Source organism: Lithobates pipiens, unplaced genomic scaffold (genome assembly GCF_037356315.1).
Source record: "Lithobates pipiens isolate NorthernLeopardFrog02 unplaced genomic scaffold, aLitPip1_a1.2 Scaffold_16, whole genome shotgun sequence".
NCBI classification, from domain to species: Eukaryota; Metazoa; Chordata; class Amphibia; order Anura; family Ranidae; genus Lithobates; species Lithobates pipiens.
In genome coordinates this window covers 267,013,327-267,025,572 of record NW_027507748.1, presented here as the reverse complement: position 1 = coordinate 267,025,572, position 12,246 = coordinate 267,013,327, and positions in this window count along the sequence as shown.

Below are 12,246 nucleotides of genomic sequence, written 5' to 3'. Positions count from 1 at the left end.
ATACCCCATTAACTTTAACCAGGGCCTGAGGGGAAGTGTATACTTCAGATATCCATTTTAACATATGCTTTCCCAAACACATATGCCTCAGTACTTCAAACATAAAACACCAGTTGACCCTATCAAACGCTTTTTCTGTGTCAGTATTCAAAAAGATAGAGGGGGTTTTTGTTTGATTAGCATAGTGGACAAGGTTAAGTACCTTTAACAGTGTTGTCTCTCACCTCCCGGGTAGGAATAAACCCTACTTGATCCCGGTGTATCAACTGGTTTAATAGCGGCTGGAGGCGAGATGCCAACAGTTTGGTAAAGAGCTTTAGATCTATATTCAACAATGAAATTGGGCGATAGCTCCCGCATTCAGCGGGATCTTTCCCTTCTTTTGGTATTACTGAGATATGTGCCCTAAGTGCATCCGGGGGGAAGGCAGCCGCTTGAAGAATCACGCTAAAGGCCTTTAACATATGTATACCTAAAGTTGAGAAGAAATTCTTTTAATATTGAATTGTAAATCCATCTGGGCCCGGCGCCTTCCCCTGTTTAACTTTTTTTATCACTGCACTTAATTTCTCTATCGTTATAGGGGCTTCCAAACTTCTACGCTCCAGGGAGGATAGTCTACACAGGCGTGCTGAGGAGAGATATTCTTCCATTTTGGCCTGAGGTACAGAAGTTGGTGTCAGATTATATAGAGAAGAGTAATATTCTCCAAATCTCTTAGCTATATCTTTAGGTAGGGAAATCAATTGTCCGTTTTTTCCCTTTATGTGGGGGACATATATCGTCCTCCCCTTTTCTTTAAGCTTCCCAGCTAATACTTTACTACATTTATCTCCTAATTCGTATGTTACTCGCCTACCTGACTAAATTGCTGCTTTCGCTTTAAATCGGAGAAGATCAGTCAATTGTCTCCGCAGATATGCCAGCTAATTTCCTATGGATGAAGTCTGTACTCTCTTATGGTGTGCCTGAAGGTTCTGGATTTCTTCTGCCAATTTTACCATCCGCTCTTCCCGCACTTTATTTCTGAAAGGTTGCACCAGGACATTGTCACAATGGAAAAATTTAAGCAAGGCAATTGGAATCCATCAATGCTTACTGATTATTGTTGGACACAGCAGTAAGATGCACTAGACACTGAGTATAACTGAAAATTAGCAATAAAACACTTTTTGCCCTGTTGAACTCATGCAGCATATTGGAAACGTTATGCAATTAAATACATTATAGTCACTAAATGCTAAGTTATGCCATAGTAATTTTGAAATTAAATGTGTGTGTCAGTTTGAAGGGGTCTATCATAACTATCAAAACATGGAGGCAAAACATTTGAGGCAAAACATTTGAAAAAAAAAATTTCTCTAGTGTAACTAATCATCATTTAGCATTATAACAATAAATGTTAAAGGTGACAAAATGAATAGCCTAAACATACCGTACACTGTTATCAACTTTGTATTTAGATTGGAAGGCAGTAAAAAGCAAATACACAAGTATTTTGGCAATGGCGGCCATACATGAGTAAGTAGAACATGGGACTGGTTTGCAGAGAAGAGAATAATTAGGGCCTGTTTCAATGGGCTTTGCACACATACATGGAAATACAAAAGCAGCTTGAAAAAGATTCTTGCAGCTTAGAAGGAAGTCACATGCATGTCAGGAGGTCAGTTGCAGGTTGCAACAAGTCAAATGCACTGGTCAATGAATGTGAATAGTCTTGGAATTTTCTGATGTCTGAACTAATGCAACATGCAGGTGGAATGCACCTGGATTAAACTGATTTGGCAATTGACACAAGCCATTGCTGTGAAATAAAGACAAAAAGAGGCATTAAACTAGCCTGTAATTATGTGTTCCCAGCACAAAAAGAAAACAACCAAAAAAATAGTAATGGATGGAAATTGGACTAGAAATGAAAGGATGAGGTGTAGTTGTTGACTTGTAGAAGCATTTTTTCTTTACAAATTACAATTAGAAAACTAGAAAAACAGACATATATGTTTTAGTGAAATGAAAGAGATGTTTCACAATAATCCAATCTTGTACAGTACAAAAACAGCAGTCTACAAATAAATATGTACTATTTAACCACTGCGACAGTTTAACTGACAATTGCCTGGTCATGTGATGCTGTAACCAAACAAAATTGATGTCCTTTTTTTACCAATAGAGCTTTCTTTTGGTGGTATTTGGTCACCTCTACGTTTTGTTTTGTTTTTTTACGATATAAACAAAAAAATCAACAATTTTGAAAAAAACACAATATTTTTTACTTTTTGTTATAATAAATATAATAAATATCTAAATATAATAAATAATAAATATATAAATGTAATAAATAAATATAATAAATAACTTATTTTACATATTTTTGGTAAAAAGAAAAATGCAATAAGCATATATTGATTGGTTTGCACAAAAGTTATAACGTCAACAAAATCGGGGATAGATTTATGGCATTTTTTTTTTGTTATTTTACTAGTATTGTCAGTGATCTGTGATTTTTATCAGTACTGGGACAATGTGGCAGACAGATCGGCCACTTTTGACACTCTTTTGGGACCAATGACATTTATACAGGGATCAGAGCTAAAAATAGCCACTGATTACTGTATAAATGTCACTGGCAGGAAAGCGGTTAACACTAGGGGGAGATCAAGGGTTAAATGTGTTCCTTCAATGTGCTCTATCTGTAGGGGGGAATGGGACTGCCTGGGGGAGGAGACCGATCAGTGTTCCTGTATACTAGGAACACCCAATCTGTCTCCTCTCCCCTGCCAGAACGTGGATTTGTGTGTTTACACACACAGATCCTCATGCTGGTGCCCAGCAGACATTAGGACCACCGGGCATGCACATCGGCTCCACAATACCACGGCGGGTGCCCCCTATACCCCTTAAAGTGGCTGTCATACAGCTACTGCAATTCGCACAGGGGAGCCATTCTGCCACCATCGAAAGGCGGCGGGCGATCAGTAACTGGTTAAACTTGCTAGATCAGAGTGATTAGAATAGAATAGAATTTTCTAGTGATCTCCAGAATAATATTTTTTTCGTTTTGTGTGTCATGTCATGTTTTTTCGTTTTGTGTGTCATGTTAGCACACATGTTATCTTGTATTTTTTATCCTCAAAGATACAACCATGATACAACTATGTTGGTGTCCCTTGTTAATTTGACGTTGTATTTGTGAAATGTACCTGCCTACTCAGATACAAACTGTCCTTTTTGAAGTAAAACACATAGTCAATATTTGTCAAAACAAAAAAATGTAATTCAATAGGGAGCATAAGGTCATATCAAAATAAAGGGGAAGGCAATGATGGAGAAACAATTGGAATTTGTGAAGCCTTTCTACCCCAGGGCAGACATCAATTATTTGACTATCCAAATTGGTAGCTTGAGGAGTCCATTTAATAGGGAGCACAATACGGTTCAGGACTCAGAGAGATCAGGAGCAGCAGCAGATGACATATGTGTCCAGAGTCTTCTTTTTGCCAGAATACACCGAACCCAGGCCATCACTCTTAACATGTCCTTCCTTCCTTCCCTGCTGCTGTGGTGGGTGAGGTGGCTGTGTTGTTGGTGTAGGTGGTGGAGGAGCATGGTCCAACTCACAGAGGTGCGTTTGATGGGTGAATTCGCCCCTCATCCCCTTGTTTAGGGCCTGAAGAATTATTTCCTCGCATATAGTACAGTCGTGGCCTCCTCCAGGTTTCTGGAACTTCCTAGTCCTTTTGGTTGGAGGGCGGAGGTGAGGAACCTATGATTATGTCAGGCTGCATGCCAGGGCCTTCTCTTGGCTCAGGCTGTGACTTTCCTGTGTATGAAAATGGTATATAGTTTTCGGTCATCAATCACACACAATTTTGAGCTCATTACTGTTGCAAATTGAATGTTAACAAATATAAAAAGACTATCATTCTGACCCCAGCATTTTTCACTATTGTCCCAATCATTTTAGGCTACTACCGTTTATTGATATGTAAACCACTTTGTTAAATCAGAAATTTGTGATCAATAACATCTATCTTTTATCCTGTAAGTGTAACCTTGCCTGGTGTCATTAAAAACATTTGTTAATACTACACTCAGGTGGCGCTTCCTTCTCTACCCTCCTCTATACCTTCTGTATACCTGGGTCAAGCTGGGCTTCTCCCCACCTTCTTTGTGGCTGGAAGGTCCAGGGTGGACCTCAGGAACCTCAGCTGATGTTGAAAGAAATGTTGAGAGCGATGGCCTGGGTTCTGTCTGGGCAGACAAAAAACGCAGGCTGTGGTAGTACCACAGACTGGGGACATGTATGCCATCTGCTGATGCTCCAGATCTCCTGGAATCCTGGACTTTCTCGTGCTCCCTATTATATGTGCTCCTCAGGCTACCAATTTTGCACTTCAAATAGTTGATGTCTGCCATGGGATACACAGGCTTCACTAATTCGAGCAGTTTGCAGCAGTTTTTTTCATGGCTGCCTTCCTCTTTATCTTGTTTGAATAGTCCTTGCATTTTACTTACCATGGCAGCTCCCTGTATTTTTCTATAAAAACTGGCAGGAAACACCGGGGGCGTAAATTTATCAACCATTTTATCTGCAAGACACAACCCAAGACAAACCCTAATGTCAGGCTAAATTCTCTTAAAATTGTCCCAATATAGGCCTCAATCTTTAAGCAGTGTAGACCACTAACCACTGATGCCCCAATTTACAATTGTACTTTTGTTTCAACATCCCTTTGCGCGAAAACAATCTTCCATCCTTCACTCATTGATCGGTTACAGCGACCTCTCGATATGTTTATATACACTGCACATGCATCAAACTCCGCCCCGTCCTTATTTCTAGTGTATTCCCCACCTCTTCTCTTTTGGGCCAGTGGGAGAGCAAATGGCGGAGAGTCTGCAGGACAATAGCAGCAATAAGGAAAGCCCGGAGCAAGGCAGTTCCCAATCCAGGAGCAGATATAAGGCCTCAAATATGTCCTTTGAAGTTATGGTGGACATCTTAAAGAGGACAGACTATGATGGAAATCATGGGCCGTACAGAAATCCTAATGTGAGAAAGGCCAAGATCATGGCTAAAGTTGTGAGAAGCCTGCACGGGACTTTTGGGATACGACGATCTAAGGATCAATTGAGGAAACGCTGGTCAGACCTGAAATTGAGGGGGCAAGATCAGTATAGAAAGATCAGGAAAGTGCTGCAAAAAAGTAAGTATTTTTCGTGTGTTACTATTATTATTATTACTTTCATGCTGGTCCATGTCCTTTTCTTTTCTGTTATACAGTTTAAAATGGCAAGTTTGAGGTTCGTAGACACAGAAATCGTTCATTTTTGGGAGATGCATGTTAACTACATTTCTTCAGGCCTATCTTGATTAAAATAAGTTTAGTACATTGTTGTCTAGATGTGTGTGAAACTATAATGAAATGAGAACTTTATTCGGTGTCAGGAGAGGACACTCAGCAGCTGTTTACTCATCTGGATGCAGAAGCACTAATGTGGGACACCATAACACCCTTGTTATGGTGTTCCACACAGGTGCTCCAATGGATACTAGGGGTCTCTCCATGTGTGAAACTTGTACAAAACAGATAAGTATTCCAGCATTTGAAAGGGAAAGAATCATGTATTCAGCTTGGAACTCTGCCAAAACATAAAATTGGAAGACACTTCCAAGCAATGTTTCATATTACTATTTCTAGCCTAACATATCTGTCTGCTAAGTATACTTTTTTGTATTCACATAGGGGAGAAAAGAATAGGGACATCTGAAGACACCAGTAACCCAACAATGAATGAAGAAAAGCAACTCACCACACGCCCTGAAGATGTGGATGCAGATGTTCAGGAAGTGTTGGATGAAGTGGTAGAAATGGTGTCAACAACAGGTCAGTGTCTGAGTCCACAGCTTCAGGTAATAGATGGATGCCTGCATATTTATATTACATGGTGTGTTTTTTTTTTTTTTAGGTGATGTGGATGTTGTGGAAGAAAAATCTTACTTCAGCAGTGCAAGTGCACAAATCCTGATCATTGAGATCATGGTGTGAAATTGTGATTTGGAACAAATGAAACAAAATATCCATGATTTTCAAAAAAGACTCAGCAACATCATAGATATTTTAGGAAAAATCTAGACAAAAATAACATTTTAGAGTTGTCGTTATGTTGTACATGTTTTTACAGTTTTGAATGAATTGCAAAGCCAAATTTTGAAGATGCACATAGTGTGTCAACATGTGCTATCTGCCATCATGGGAGATCAATGTACGCATTTTGTGGGTTAAAACCCTTCCTCCAAACTAAAGTAGGTGAGAGGAAGGGGTTGCACCCCTGAAACACATCCATTGATCCCCCCATGATGGGATCTAGCACATGTTGACACACCGGGGCTTATTTCAAAAAGGCAAAACACTTTGCACTACAAATGCAATGCACATGCACTTGAAAGTGCACTTGTAGGGCAAAGTGGATTGGCCTTTCTGATATAATCCCCAGTGTGTCAACATGTGCTAGCTCCCATCATGGGGGATCAATGGACATGTTTCAGAGGTGCAACCCCTTCCTCTCAACTACTTTAGTTTGGAGGAAGGGGTTACACCCACAAAACGGGTACATTGATATTCCATGATGGGAGATGGCACATGTTGACACACTGTGTGTTTTGGGGCTTTAGCAAAATAGATGTAGGGAAATGACACACATTTTAGGCATGGGATCATGAGGAGAATCCAAATTTGGAGTACCAACTTGTGTGCATCTTCAAAATTTGGCTTTTAGAGGGTAAACTCAACCCATCTGATGAAGGCAAGATCAACACAGTTTTGACATATTAATGTCTCATATGGCCTTCACTTTAGCAAAGTCGAACTTTGTAAGTTCCTGAGTTGTGGATGTGTATGTTTTCTTTTTTAAACATGCCTGTTTAGCCACAAAAAAGGCAAATTAATGTAAAACATACATGTTATACACCAAGCTGTTGGTTTGCTCAAAAATCGTTTATAACGTGCATCTGAATGTGCTTGGAGTAAAAAGTTTTATACTCAACAATGTGTGGTTTCTTATTTCAATGCTCAATACTAGTATATTTGTTAAGTTGTTGTAGTTACAGTGACAATGTGCTATAAAATGTGCCAAAAATCAGGCCATTAAAGCAATTATTTCAAGGAGCTAAAAAAGGATGAATATTTTTATCATCAATGCATTACATACATTAACAACAATAATATTGTGTGTGTAGCAGACCCACAGCACAACATAATAGTTAGCAGAAGAAGAGATTGTCACCTCATCTATCAAATAAGTTACGTTTTAACTATTGAAGAAAAATGGCTAAAATTAAAAGGCCATTTGAGAACCTAGGAGGCAGATAAGAAACACAATTTGTAATTCAAATGAAATATGAATTTATTCAAAAAATAATTATTGCACATACACAACATTTTGTTGAAAAGCATTTGCCCCTGCACCCACAAAGTACTCTACATATTTTTGCCTGACTTTGCAGGTGCTTTGGGGGGGGGGGGGGTGGGGTAAGCCAGGATGGCCACTTTCAATAGCAGTCATCACTGCTGTATCCAATGCAAAGTCTGCCTCAGTCAAAATTGAGGCCAGACAGCTGGCTGCATTTATTCAGAGTTTCTGCCATTCTTCCCAATATCTAGGTAGAGAAACTTATAATTGGCCGACTCTACCTCCAACATCACAATACTAATAAACCCCTTATAATTTTAGTAGTAAGACCCCAAGTTGGGTAGTGGTACGATGCTTTCGGAGTTCCCATCTATGACACCACCACAAATGGGAAAATCCCGTTGATGATTAAACTGGGAAGCCACGGTCTGCCATTCCTGTGGGTTGGAAGGAAACTGTGGAGTCAAACATAAAATAATAATTTTGCACATAACATTGTAAGCAGATTAAACACAAACATTCTTGGCAAACATAAGTATAACATTTCTTGAAATGAGTATTTAAAGCGGAGGTCCACCCTAAAATGGACCTTCCGCTCATCGGATTCCTGCCCCCCTCCGGCGCCACAATTGGCACCTTTCGGGGGGGAGGGGGGTGCAGTTACCTGGATAATCCAGGTAACTGCACCCACTTCCGGGCTAGCTCTCTGCGGAAAGGGGCGTACATTACGCCCCTTTCCGCAAGTGCCCGCCCCCTTCCGCAAGTGCCCCGCTGCCTGCTGGGAAACACACAGATCCCAGAGGCAGCGGGGACCGTCCTCATTGCGCAGTGCGGCTCGCGCATGCGCAGTAGGGAACCGGGAAATGAAGCCGAAAGGCTCCATTTCCTGATTCCCATACCCAAGATGGCGGCGGCAGCACTCGAGTGTCAATCTAGAGATCGGCTTCGGGTGCCGACATCGCGGGCGCGCTGGACAGGTAAGTGTCACTATTTTAAAAGTCAGCAGCTGCAGTATTTGTAGCTGCTGACTTTAAAAAAAAAAAAAAAACGCGGAGTCCCGGCGGACTCCCGCTTTAAACATTCTTGGCCAACATAAGTATAACATTTCTTGAAATGAGTATTTAAAGATAAAAGTATAAGGCCAACTTATCAGATTCCTCACCCCCTCTGGTGGCTCATTGGAAACATTTTATGGTAGGGGGGATGGATGGATATTTTGGACAGGGGGGCCTCTCCACTTCATTGAGAGCTTAATGCATAAATAATGTGTGTCACTTTGACCAGCCCCTCCTTACTTACACCATTGGCAGCCCACTGGACAGGTAAGAAGTGTCATAATCCAAAAATATGAATACACACTGTCCAGATTGAAGCATATTTTTACATTCATTCTATTAACGATCAAGATAATAGGAGAACAAAACTTTAAACGGTACCATTTGAAAGTATACAGGCAGGCCCTTGCACTACATGCTTTGGTGAATTCATCCATAATTATGTCCACAAAAGAGGTATAGTGTGTATGTGTTTGGCAAAGTCAGCAGATAGAGTATTGGTATCAGTTGACTTAGCATTGGGGGGGAGGGGGGGTTCCAAATGGGTTTGGGCCTTAAAAAAATACCCTCTTGCACTCTGCCTGAATTTAAGGCCAACAATAACATTTGGACACATTTTAGGGGGTGTATGGGTAAACACTAAAATGTAGCTTTGAAAAAACATTGTTAAGTTACTAGGCTTGGTGTGCATGGGCCCAGGATAGCATTCTGGGGAGGCTAGTGAAGGCAAATATGAATGAAGGACAAAAAAGGAGCATTAAAAGCTTACAGCATGCATGAGGACAAAGGGGACATTCACAGCATATTACAATCATGGTATATATGGAATGAAGAAATGAATACAACACATTAGCAAACATTAAATACATAGAATGTGATGTTAAAGGATAACACTTACCTTAATATAGTCCTTCTGCAGGACCTGAATGATGGCAGAACATCAATAATGATTTCCAGAGCCTGGGGGAGATCCCAGTTGTGAAATTTAGGTCCTGGAGACTTCTCCCTGTCACCCTATACTTCAAGGCGGCGACGAGCCTTTGCTCGGAGTGATGGCTTGCCGCATGCAGGTGTACTGCTTCGAAGTATAAGGGTTCAGCAAAGCCAAGAGACAGTGAAAGACGGGATCCGTCATCTGGAGATAATTCCTGAAATCATCAGAATTATTCTCCTGGAGCTCCCACAACAAAAGCGTATGACAAAATTGGTCATGATTAAGCAACCATTTCTTGGTCCAAGAACTCCTCCTCCCCCTGTTCATGGACTGGACTACTTGGGTCAAAGCAATAACTCCAACACAAGCCTGAGCATGAACAACATGCAACAGCATGAACTCTATGATGAGTACTTAACCACAACATGGCTAATAAACAAACGACTGCTCAGAACGAACTGACAGAACACACTGAAAATCAGAAAGGACCTGACAAGCATGCACTGAAAATCAGAAGCAAACTATAAAAAGAACGCACTGAAAAACAGAAACAACCTGACAAGCATGCACTGAAGAACAGATACGAACCGACCAGCACAACCTGAAAAGCAGAAACGAACTGAAAAGCACGAGGCTGAGAAGCGTGAATTGTCACTCATCAAACTTCTACAAACACAAGATAAACAGGAGATTAGCAGGAGTTCAAAGGGTGGAACATGACTATTGAACTTCCTTTTTATTGGCTCGTCATACGTCTTCTACATCATTACGTTCGTAATTGTTGGCCAACATTCGTGTGACCGTGTGTATGCAGGACAAGTTGGAGCCAACACCCCTCAAACAAAATTCCACGATTTTGTTGTCGGATAGTCCAATTGTGTGTACGAGGCTTTAGGCTCGATTCAGACTGTTGCGACTTGGGATCCAACTTGTGAGACCCCAAGTCGCGTGACATGTGAAATCCCATGTTTGTCAATGAGAGCTTTCTTAATTAGCACTACTGAAGTCGCTTCGACTTTAGAAAAGGTTTCTGTACTACTTCAAGGTAACTTCTATCTGACTAGTGCCCATAGACTTTAATGGACATTACAGGAAGATTACCCAGGCGTCTCCTGAAAGTCACTTTAAAGTCTCTTTGAAAGTCACTTCAAAGTTGCATCAAGTAGCACTCAAGTCTCACATCTGTGGTCCCAGAAAACAAGCAGGGTGTGTGTCCAGATGCACACACTCCTTATAATGATAGGCTTAGGCATAGCTCAGAACTCCTGTCAGGAATAGGGATGAGCCGAACACCCCCCCCCCCCCCCCCCCCGTTTTGGTTCGCCCCAGAACATGCGAACAGCGATAAATTTGTTTGAACACATGAACACCATTAACCTCCCTGGTTATTTTGGCTTTTAGGTGCTAAAAGTGGTACAATTGTTTTGCATGAATATTTGGCGTTTTATATTGTAGTCCTGTAATTCTTAGCAATAACTCTCTTAAATCTGTCAAACCAGAGTCTAGCAGACATCCCGGGTATGATAAAGTTTGAAAAATGAAATCATAAGTTAAAATATAATAAATAATTATAAATAATTGTACCAAATAATAATATAACAATAATAAAAATTATTCAATAATGTAATCAAATCAAAAACACTGAAATTTGCTCAGCTGCAGAATTGTCACTGTCATCACTTTTCAGTATTTGATGACGGATCTCCCCACAAATCGCTATCGCTCAATTCTGCGAGTGATTACAATTTATTATCGCTGTTTTCTAGCTGGTCTAAAATCATTTTTGATGTAAAGGGACAGTTTTGGTTGCTATGGACAATCTCCAGTTTCCAGGCATAAAGAACAGTTTTTCTTATATAAAACTGCATACAGGACACTGGACAGACCACTAAGGACAAAGGGAATGTGAAATATTTACATACAGCAATGTAATCTGTAAGATTACATTATACTGTATGTATAGTGAATGTTTCACTTTTTGAATTTGGCACCGATCTCCTTCCCCGTGTGTCGCAAGGCTCGCAGGGCATGGAGATCGTCTCCGTGATGAATCGAGCGAGACGTGGCTCGCTCGTACAGCGGGAGACATCGCTGGATCCGAAGGAGAAGGTAAGTAAGCGTCCTCCTGGATCCAGCGATGCGGTCCCGAGTCTGGCTCGGGGTTACCGCTTTTGGTATAAAAATTCCACCCCAAGCCAGACTCGGGAATACCGTCAGGGGGGTTAAAGTCTATGGGACACAAACATGAATAATCAAAAGTGTTAATTTTTAAGGCTTATATGCATGTTATTGTCATAAAAAATGTTTGGGGACCTGGGTCCTGCCCCAGGGGACATGTATCAATGCAAAAAAAAAAGTTTGAAAAACGGCCGTGATTTTAATAATGAAAAGTGAAACAATAAAAATGAAATATTCCTTTAAATTTTGTACCTAGGGGGTGTCTATAGTATTCCTGTAAAGTGGTGCATGTTTCCCATGTTTAGAACAGTCCCTGCACAAAATGACATTTCTAAAGGAAAAAAAGTACTTCAAAAGTACTCGTGGCGATAATGAATTGTCAATCCTGGGAATACACATAAAAGTAATTGAAAGAAACGTCATTGGGATTCCCCCACAGTCCATTACCAGGCCCTTTGGGTCTGGTATGAATATTAAGGGGAACACCGAACCAAAATTTTAAAAAAATTGAGTGGGGTCTCCCCAAATTCCATACCAGGCCCTTCAGTTCTGGTATGGATATTAAGGGTAACCCCACGCCAAAATAAAAAAAAATTGTGGGGCCCCCCTCAAAATCCATACCAGACCTGATTAAAAAAATGGTGAGGGCCCCCCCAAAAATCCATA